This window comes from Carlito syrichta, unplaced genomic scaffold, assembly GCF_000164805.1.
Source record: "Carlito syrichta isolate Samal-C Ts95f unplaced genomic scaffold, Tarsius_syrichta-2.0.1 Scaffold251499, whole genome shotgun sequence".
NCBI classification, from domain to species: Eukaryota; Metazoa; Chordata; class Mammalia; order Primates; family Tarsiidae; genus Carlito; species Carlito syrichta.
In genome coordinates, this window is record NW_007195595.1 from 416,565 (window position 1) to 422,373 (window position 5,809).

A 5,809-nucleotide genomic window follows, 5' to 3' on the forward strand; every position below is an offset into this window, starting at 1 on the left:
GTGTGAGTCTCACACTGTTGCCCAGGCTGGAATGCAATCACAGCCTCAGCCTGCTGGGCCCAGTGATCCTTCCACCTCAGCCTCCTGAGTAGCTGGAACTATAGGTATGTGCTACCACACATTGGTAATTTTTTGATTTTTTTATAGAGACAAGGTCTCGCCAAATTGTCCAGGCTGGTCTTGAATCCCTGGGCTCAGGCAATCCTCTCATCTTTGCCTCCCAAAGTGTTGGGATTACAGGCATGAGCCACCACACCCAGCTTATTCTCTAATAACTTTAATAGGCAGTGTGATCGTTCCTTGCACAGGCAGGCTACTAGTCAGAGCTGTTGGGAGCCGGCCACGGAGGCCCACTGAGCATTAAGGCTACTAGTCAGGCAGGCTACTAGTCAGAGCTGTTGGGAGACCCCGAGACCACTAGGATGTGTTCGGGAGGTATTGACCCCATTTCCTCTCCCTTTCTACTCAGCACTAACCAGATTAAGCTCCTGTGAGCTCAAAACATAAAAACTCTCAGACCGGGACGAACACAAGCTAACTTTAGAAGCTCATTGCTCCCATTCTTCCACAAACTGCAGTTTTGGCTTTCACACAACTTACAATTCAAACTCGGGTCACATCTAAGAGCCTTAGTATTAGTCACAGGCTTCCGCACTAGACAGGCATCCAGTCTCTCTCTCTCTCTCTCTCTCTCTCTCTCTCTCTCTCTCTCTCTCTCTCTCTCTCTCTCTCTCTTCTTCCCCCCAATCGCCGACGCCGTCTCCACCTTTGGGGTACCCTGAACCCGGCTGGAGCTGGTCTCCGGCAAGAGTCGGCTTAGCCCTACCGCTCACTGGCCTGGGCTAGGGATTTAACCTACCAGGCACATTCTCATCAGCAAAGTAGAGCTGATGATAATTGCCCAATAGTCGTGAGGATTCAGTTGAGGAAAAGATGTGTGAATGGCACTGCTCGTGCCTATTTACTAAGAGTGCTCAAAAATTGTGGGCTTCCAGTCCCAAATCACTTCCTGGTTATGTGTCTGTGGGCAGTTACTCATCCTCAATTTCCCCATTTCCTCATCTGTGTAAAGAGGGATACAATCACTGCTTACCTCTCATGGTGGTTGTGTGTTATCAAATGAAAAAAATGTAGCTATGGCTTTTGTACACTGTAAAGCATCATAAATATGAAGACTCATTATAATCATAGTTAATAAACTTTGAAAAACAATAGCTTCCCAAGGGGAGTGCTTTGAAGGTGACTGTAGTGATATTCAGCAATGAGGGATGGAGCACTTTTTCTAGAATGGTTTACAAACCTAACTGTTGGAGCTTGTACAACTTTTTTGCTGTTTTTACAGGGAAAACTAATCTAAGATATATGTCGTCATTATTGCTGAGGCCTGACCATTAAGTTTGCGTACTTGTCACCGTGTGCTTACGTTGGCAGCACTGTACAAATACCTGTATTGGAATACCCTCCCTACTCACCCGATCTGGCCCCCAGTAACGTTTTTCTTTACCCAAAGATAAAGGAAATAGTGAAAGGAAGACATTTGATGTCATTCAGGACATCAAGGATAATACAACAACGGCTCTGATGGCCATTCCAGAAAAAGAGTTCCTGTTGCTTCCATGTGTTCTGGGATATAAAATGTTTCAACACTAATGTCCTGCAACCCACAACCAAAAGGGGTGAAGGAAGTTCCAAATTTGCTTTGATGAGTGGACTAGGTGCTAGCATTGGTGCATAGCTTTCCAAGGGGAGTACTTTGAAGGTGACCACAGTGATATTCAGCAATGAGGTATGGAACACTTTTTCTAGGATAAATTCGTGAACTTAATTATCAGGACTCAAATAAGTTATAACTGACTACTTTTACAATACAACTTTTTTTTTTTTTTGACGCAGAGTCTCACCCAGGCTGGAATGCAGTGGCACACTCACAGTTAGCCCAGCATCGACCTATTGGGCTCAGGTGATCCTTTCACCTCAGCCTTCCAAGTAGCTGAAACTACAGGCATGCGCCACCATGCCTGGCCAATTTTTTGATTTATTGTAGAGACAAGGTCTCGCCAAGTTACCCAGGCTGTTCTTGAATCCCTGGGCTCAGGCAGTCCTCTAGCCTCCATCTGGGATTACAGGCATGAGCCATTGCGCCCAGCCTAAAAAAGAATGTTTTTAAATGCCTCAAATAAATATGTCCACACCTTTTGTAGTCAATTCAATTACATAACAGTTCTGTAAATTCTACCCTGAGAGTTTCTGTATCCCAAACATTGGAAGAGAAACAGCTACTGGGGAGTTCTACTTGGTCATCGATCTATACTGTGGTCTTCTAAGCTAAGGAATGGGCATTTTGTGAAGACTTGGGAATTATTCTCAGAATTCCAGGCCACTGCTGCTGTAAGACAGAAAATTCTCATCAGCTGACCCTGGCTCCACCTGCTGTCCTTGAGACAACCCAGGCACTGGAGCACCACTGTTCACGTCAACCCAAAGAGTCACCCACACGTTTTCTTCCATGGAGACCAAGGAGCACAGATGCCCTGGGTGGATGGAGACCATGGGAAACCACAGAATATCCATTCCAATCAGTGTGCACACAGACCGTTCCTTTTTCCTGGTTCCTAGCTTCAAAGATGGGACACCCCAAGCCATGGTCATCTTCATGTTCCCCACATCTATCCTCTGGCAAAGGACAATGTCGGTAGAAGGGAACAGTTTCCTCAGGAGCATTTATTTTCTTGTTTCAGCCTCATGTTTTTGCTCTCTCTCAAGCATTCTTGTCACCTCATTAGGGCTCAAGGCTCTTCTGCCCCAAAGACACGACTTTCATAAATGACCCATATCAGGAGTGGGAGCTTGTAAATACATATGACAGATCATCTGATGGAAATCCTTATTCATTTGCCGCACAGATCACGTGATGTGGTGGGCACACAGTTGAGCGAGTAAGATACAGTAACTCAAATATTTCTGAATTTGTCTTGGTAGAAACAATGCACATAAAACACATCCTAGGCTGGGCACAGTGGCTCATGGCCATAATCCCAGCACTTTAGGAGGTAGAGGCAAGAGGATTGCCTGAGCTCAGGGGTTCGAGACCAACCTGGGCAACTTGGTGAGACCTTGTCGCTATAATAAACAAAAAAATTAGTGGTGGTACACATTTGTGGTTCCAACTATTTGAAAGGCTGAGATGGAAGGATCATCTGAGCCCAGCAGGTCGAGGCTGTGGTGGCCGTGAATGTGCCACTGCGCTCCAGCCTGGGCAAGAGAATGAGACTCCAACTCAAAAAAAGAGAAAGAAATACATCCTACACACTTGAAAAACACACAGCAATGCTTCATAGATGACACCACCCTCAACCTGGTTGCTCAAGCCCCCAAACCTCAGAGATACCCCAGAATTCCGCCTTTCTGATTCCTGTGACCTTAAGCCCTACTTGCTTTCTGTCTGTACCTCCCAGGACAGCATTCAGTTCCCTGGCCTTCGTCTACAAGACTCCACAGATCTGGTCCTTACCACCCCCCCAAAACTGCATCTCATACCAATACTCCCCACTAACTCTACTCAGTGTTAGGATATTTAATATTACATTTTACTGCCTGAGTAGATACTCCTCTAGGCTAGAAGCTCAAGTGAGGGCATAAAACTTGTCTGTCTTTTCACCACTGTGCCCCCAGGCCCCAATCAAGTGCCTGGCACACAGTGGGCCCTTAATACAAATTTGTTGGTGGAATGAATGGATGGATATCCACAAAGAAAAGAATGGATGTAAACGGAAAGGTTAGGATGTCAGAAAACCACGAGTTACACAATATTCCTGAGGAAGATAGATTTTCACATGATTTTACAGGAGCAGAGGAATAAGAAATAATGGATGAAAGAAAAATGGACATTCTGGAGAGGGACGGACTTGCAGTGTATTTATCCTATGTTATGTCTCATTCATGTCAGCAGCTCCTTTCCAGACTCCTAAATGCCCCACCTGAGGGGTACCTGTCCCACCTTTCGTCTCCATCACTCGAGTCGCTGGTTCCGTTTAAGCCCATGTCATCTCTTATCCCAACACTACAGCCCCTGCACAGGCTCCTGCCTCAGCCACTCCCTGTTCATCTCCCCCAGCCCCTGGCTGCTGCCAGAGGGCATCTCAAAACCCAGCCTTCCCCCTCCAGGGCCTGCTCTGACTTCCCAGGACCTAGCAGCAGCATCCTTGGCCCAAAGGCTCCCCCTCTCCGAAGCACGGCTCATCCCTCCAGGCCACCTCCTTCCCTTCCCACCACCCCGCCATCTCACAGATCTCACACCACTGCACACCCTCGTCCTTCAGTCTTCACGTCTTTGAACGGACTACTTTCTCCGCCAGAGTCCTCCTCCATCTCTGTCCACCCTCTCTCCTGCTGGCAACCTCCTACTCATTTTTCAGGACTCAGCTCAGGCTCGCTATGGAAAGTCAATGAAGACTTTTCAGGGACCGACAAACGCGTCCTCTTCCATGTTGACAGACCAGCCTGTCCAGGCCTCCATGACAGCCACCTCAGAACCACTGGCCCTTGACTCCTGCCCCTATTACCCCATGGTAGGCTTCGTTTTTGTTTTTTGACTCAGAATCTCACTCTGTCACCCAGGCTGGAGTACAGTGGAACACTCATGGCCACCGCAACCTTGACCTGCTGGGCTCAGGCAGTCCTTCTGCTTCAGCCTTCCAAGTAGCTGGAACTACAGGTTGCACCACCACACCCAGCTAATTTTCAATTTATTGTAGAAACACGGTCTCGCCAACTGTCTCAGGCTGGTCTTGAACCTGTGAGCCCAGGCAATCCTCTCACCTCTGCTTCCCAAAGTGCTGGGACTGTGGGCATGAGACACCACACCCAGCTACAAATTGCTTCTTATTCATCTTTCTACTCAGAGGACAACACATGTGCTCAAGGTTCAGTTGCTGGCGGGTTGGCTGGGTGGACAGAAGGGAAAGGAGGAAGGGGAAAGAAAAAGAAGAATGAACCAGGGGACTGGAAAGGGAGGATTTTTTCCTTTAAGAAGCTTCTGGCAAGAAAGTACAGGGGCTTAGAAGAGGCCTGGGTGAGCTGGGGCTTGAAGCCCCGAGGGAGGAGGATCAGGAAGAGGTCACTACACAGATGTAGCTCTAATGCCCCTCATCTTGAGAGACTGCCACCAATCTCCGTGAGCCACCAAGCTCCCGTGGGGTGGGGGCGGGGTGCTGAATGCTCAGACCAGTGTACTTTCCTGGGAAAAATGTAAAAAGATTGGCGAGAGGACCATCTAGCTAAGTGGTGTGGTCACAGCAAAGGCGAGTTTCGAGGCCACCCACTTAACTCTAAACTTTGCTCCAACTTTTGAATTCACTGCACGTAAGTGAAAATTAAAAAACAAATAAGAACTCTTAGTGGAACAGAGATTCATCTGTGGAGACTGTGAATGAGTCCTGCACTCTGAGCACAGCCTTTGTTCCCCATCCTCAGGAACAACCCCCACTGGCCTGTCCCCAAGGCAGGAGTTCACCAGAGTCCAAGCTTCATGCTTGGAAAAAACGTTTTTTTGTTTTGTTTTGTTTTGAGTAGGAGTCTCACTCTGTTGCCCAGGCTGGAGTGCAGTGGCATGCTCACAGCCACTGTAGCCTCGGCCTACTGGGCTCAGGTGATCCTTCCTTCTCAGCCTCCCAAGTAGCTGGAACTACAGGCAGGCACCACCATGCCCAGCTAGTTTTTTTATTTATTGTAGAGACGAGGTCTTGCCATGTTACTCAGGCAGGTCTCCAACCTGTGAGCTCAGGCAATCCTCTTGGCTCCATCTCTCAAA

General features: G+C 47.9%; 1 protein-coding gene across 1 annotated transcript in view; it reads right to left on the reverse strand.

The window, feature by feature from the left end:
* ARMC2 (armadillo repeat containing 2) overlaps positions 1–5,809 on the reverse strand; it is a gene marked incomplete at its 5' end in the record, with an annotated part of 104,549 nt that overhangs the window by 41,887 nt on the left and 56,853 nt on the right. The gene's annotated exons all lie outside the window — the stretch shown is intronic.